This window comes from Amblyomma mixtum, chromosome 2 (genome assembly GCF_055824585.1).
Source record: "Amblyomma mixtum isolate Tamu chromosome 2, ASM5582458v1, whole genome shotgun sequence".
Classification (NCBI taxonomy): Eukaryota; Metazoa; Arthropoda; class Arachnida; order Ixodida; family Ixodidae; genus Amblyomma; species Amblyomma mixtum.
The window spans coordinates 67,395,377-67,399,672 of record NC_143013.1 but is presented as its reverse complement, the minus strand read 5'-3'; positions in this window follow the sequence as shown (position 1 = coordinate 67,399,672).

Sequence of the window (4,296 nt, the reverse complement as noted above, 5' to 3'; positions counted from 1 at the left end):
AGCGTCTTCCCAAAAATACACATCTTTTTGCGCAATAAAAAGAATATACTTTGGAAGGTCGCACTCCGGATTTTCCTACCTACATGCATCTGCATGCATTTGCACGTATCTATATCTCTGTCTCTATATTTACACCCTCATGTGTAGCCACATTTACGTGTATATACATGAGCATGTACAAGTATCTACATGTGACCTATATTTACTTGTATTGACAAGTAGAAAATATTCCCGCTGTGCAGTTCTAGCAATGTAGGTACTTTTAACTATCTGCTACACAAGCTCAAAGCGTACCCTCGTGTAGTTTTTGCAGCGCGACCACAATTTTGCGCGTATTTTTGCCGCAATTCTCGCCTCTTGCAACAATCTTGGCGTGGACGCCCATTCCGCTAAGATCCAGAGAACGTGACCGTGATCGGTTCTCTGAGTCTGCCGTAGGAGAGGGCTCGAGGTAGACCGTTTTGCTGAAATTCGAGGAAAGTGTACGGGTTGGTTTAAATCACTGGTGGAAAGGTACAACGTGCACAAAGTAGTCCTAAAATCATCGTCTTCATACGCCCTGCTAAGGTAGACCGATCCTAAGTGACATGAAAAATCAACAGTTCACCTACTATACATCCTTCACAAACTTCTACCTCGGGATACTTTTTCGGTGATGTCTGTTAACCCCACTCCGCGCTGCATAGATACAACCGACATGCAGCGAGACGAGAACCCAAAGCCTGCTTACCTGAATCGCTCCTCCAATAGACAGAGTCAGCCTTCTGTAATCACTCAGCAGCCACCGCTCGTATAAAAGAAAGCATCTGTGTAATCCATACTTTGTGCGACAATGTACCCATTCTTCTGGAAGTGGGGCTACTGGCCTTCATGCAGATCACACCTTTTTCCTCACACCTGACTCCGGGCATGCTCATCCGAACGGCCAGCAGGTATACCTGCAAATAAATACACCCCACCATGCTGAATTCAGTTTAAATTGAAGAGATCTGCCTCAAAGTCGCGCATCTTACACCGTGGTTCAATACCATGTCTTTCCACGGTTTCAGGGAATGAATTCAACGCACCTTGACTTTCAGAATTGCACGAGGTCCATTCCCATGACCCAACGAACGTGTACCCCAAACAAACCTAAACCTTTTTAGGGAACTACCGAATACGATTCTTAAATAGCAGGGATTCAAACGAAGCCCTTTACGCGCCTCCCACCATTAATTCCCAATCGCGCCAGGATAGCAAGGACTGGCTAGGTGCTAGAACTTGCTCCCTCGACATCGACCACTATACCTGCTAAATCCAGCATAACCGTGGGTACTCCCACTGCATATTAGTGTGGGTAATAACCTCATAACACCCCCTGCGTTCTTGAAAGGACTACAAATCCAAACCAACCTCTCCCACTCCGTGTCACAAACCACGGCTAGAAACGACCTATATCGTTACCGAATTAGCTCACTCCACAGCTCGGGCAGCTCTCGTTACGCACGGAAGAAATACCGTGACGTCATTACTCTGGGCTTGGCATTTCGTCAAGAAAGTTTTTTCTCTATATTCTCGCTCCACTACGGAAGCACACTAGGCATCTGCGCTTGCTCAGAATGAGTTAGTTACTAATTAAAAGAGTAATGATTTATTCCAATTAATTAAAGCCAACCACACGACTGCATAGCTAAGGTCCAAGCGTTTGTTGGGATTTAACGCAGTTTCGGAAAAATTCGTCCTGGTCTGGGGCTCGAACGCGAGACAACCGCCTTCCCGGGGCAATCACTCCACCAATTAAGCCCACTGGCACTTGTATCAGACGGCAGGTGGAGGCCTAATTGAGGGTACGCTCCCGAGAATCAGAGTGACGATAATTGATTCGAAATGCGTACAAAATTAGTCCAATCTACTTTCATGGAGCTTCTCAAGGTTGGCTATATTTCATTTGAGAGCACGTACTCATTGCTGCTCCCGCGTGTATGCTGAGGAGCACTTACTCTCCTAAATGAAATGTACTCCGCCTCGGAGAATTCCCTGGAAAGCAAGAATGACTTACTATGCTGTCGCTCTGTGTCTCGGGTAAACTTGATCTTCAAGTGCTACTTCTCTAAAGTGGTATGTGTGTTCCATCACTGCCATTGAACCCAATCTTCCCGGTCTCCTCATTGGCTTCCAGAACAGACTCAAGTGCACATCTACGTCGACATGGCGCCTCTCTGAGAGTCGACAGTGGGTTACTACCCTATTGCTTTGGGGCTTTGGGCGACAGCATCGCTGAAGAAGTTTTTTTTTTTTTTTTTTTTAGAAAATTGCGGGCGCGTCCACAATTGCTGTACGAGGAATGTATGCGCTTTTCTCCACCTCATAGCCTCTTAATGCTAACGAGAGAGCAAACGGGAAGGGTCTCGCCTCCATCGGAACGCAAGTAGTGCCCGTGTGCTATGCAATGTCAATGCACGTTGAAGATCATGCAGCGATGAAGGAGGGAGTGAAAGAAGGAAGAGATAAAGAGTATCCGCCGTAAAGGGCTCCGAAATAATTGCTATCACCCGGAGCTCTTTAAAAAAACCGACTTCGCAGAGCGCATGGCGCCTTTTGCGTTTTGCCTACATCGAAACGCGGCCGCTCTGGCCGGAATTTCATCCCCTACATGCATCCCCAGCAGCCAAATCCATTAAAAGGCGCCGCCGCGGCGGTAGCGAATTGCAACTGCACGTTTATAAAGCTTACCTACAAGTAACCAGTAAAAAAAGCGCTACGTTTGGCTTGGTTTTAGCACAAAAACTTTCATGATGTCGACTGTTTACATTTAGCGCCACACTGTAGCAGTACCGGAGGATTCGGTCTGGCGCTCTGAGTCTGTGTGCTACAGCGTACAGCAAAGCGTGCAGTGTTTCGGCTTGAAGCGTTTCTTTTTGTTCTTTGCTTTTTAGTCGCCATATTATCCGCCTCTCGTTGCTGCCCTTCAGCAAGGCCGTTACGGTCGACGCGACTAGATTTTCACAAAGTGAAATAGGCCTTCGTGTTCTCCAGACCTACCCAAGACAGTGTGTACTTCTCGCAAGCAAACTCCCAGCGGGTCTCATCCATTTTGCCTTCCTGGCGTTTGCTTATACAACTTACTTCCCTGTTTGAATGGGTGTGTGGGCCGTGTTCTTTCTTCATCAGCAAACATACTGTGCTATATAGCTAGCGGAGTTTATATATGAAGGTAAATACGCCTTATTTTACATTTCTACCGCGATCCGTCTTTTCGGTACACTGTTTACCCGCTCTTTTTTTCCACTTGTCGGAAACACGATTTCTGAACCCGTATAGCGCCATTCAGCTTCACAATAGAGCCCGCGCAGGCACTACATTAAGATGACCGAAGCAACTGCCCATTTTGTTTTCGGAGGCTGCTTCGAATTAGAATGCCTGGAACCAGTTTAGAAGATTACGGGTGTCGTTTGATTTGAATTATATTGTTTATATTTCCCGTTCTCATTAGCACTGATGCAAGAAAGCACTTCTGTGCAGCTTGTCCTAAAAGGAAAAAAAAACGAATTAAAACTCACATTACGTAACAGATACACATCAGCATTCGAACCAAACTCTTTTCTGAATCTCATAGGTTATGTATTCCTGCGAATAGTAATTAGTTTTTAGGTCATTTCTACGCAGTCATACTCTTAAGACGAATATGACGCAGCCGGCAGGCGCTTGAGGTTAGAAAAAACGATAAAAAAAGTTCTGTATTCGACTCACGCCCTTATTCTCCAACAAAATAAACTCATTGCTCTACCAAGTTTCACTGCGCCAGTCAGCTTAAATCTATGCCGGATCACATCTACAAAATACCGCAATATATCTCACTATCAAAATCCTGTCCTAAGAAAATGCAGTCTGCAATCGCAATCAATGTGTTACTATACTTAATATAGCCTTCGTAACATTTTGCCGAGGTTCCTCAGCATTTAAATGCGATATCGTTAAAGTCCCCGTTACCCACAAAATCCGGCGTCGGCGTTGTCGGGGTTATGAGTGAAAAATCACGAGCATGACTCTGGCAGGTGGTACCCACAGAGCAAACTGGGAGGCAGGGGGGGGGGGGGGCACCCAGGTCACGTGACCTTGCGGTGTCATCACAACCTTCCCACCAGATAGCGACCAAACTCTCCACCTTGGCAGGTGGGAGTTAATGATTGGTCGCTCGGGAAGAGCAACCTCACCTCCATCGCAGGGCACTGGCGCATCGCTTAACCGTCACACCACTGCGCCAGAAAGGGTATGGAGGACTCCTAGGGATCAATGAACGTAAAATAGAGAATGACC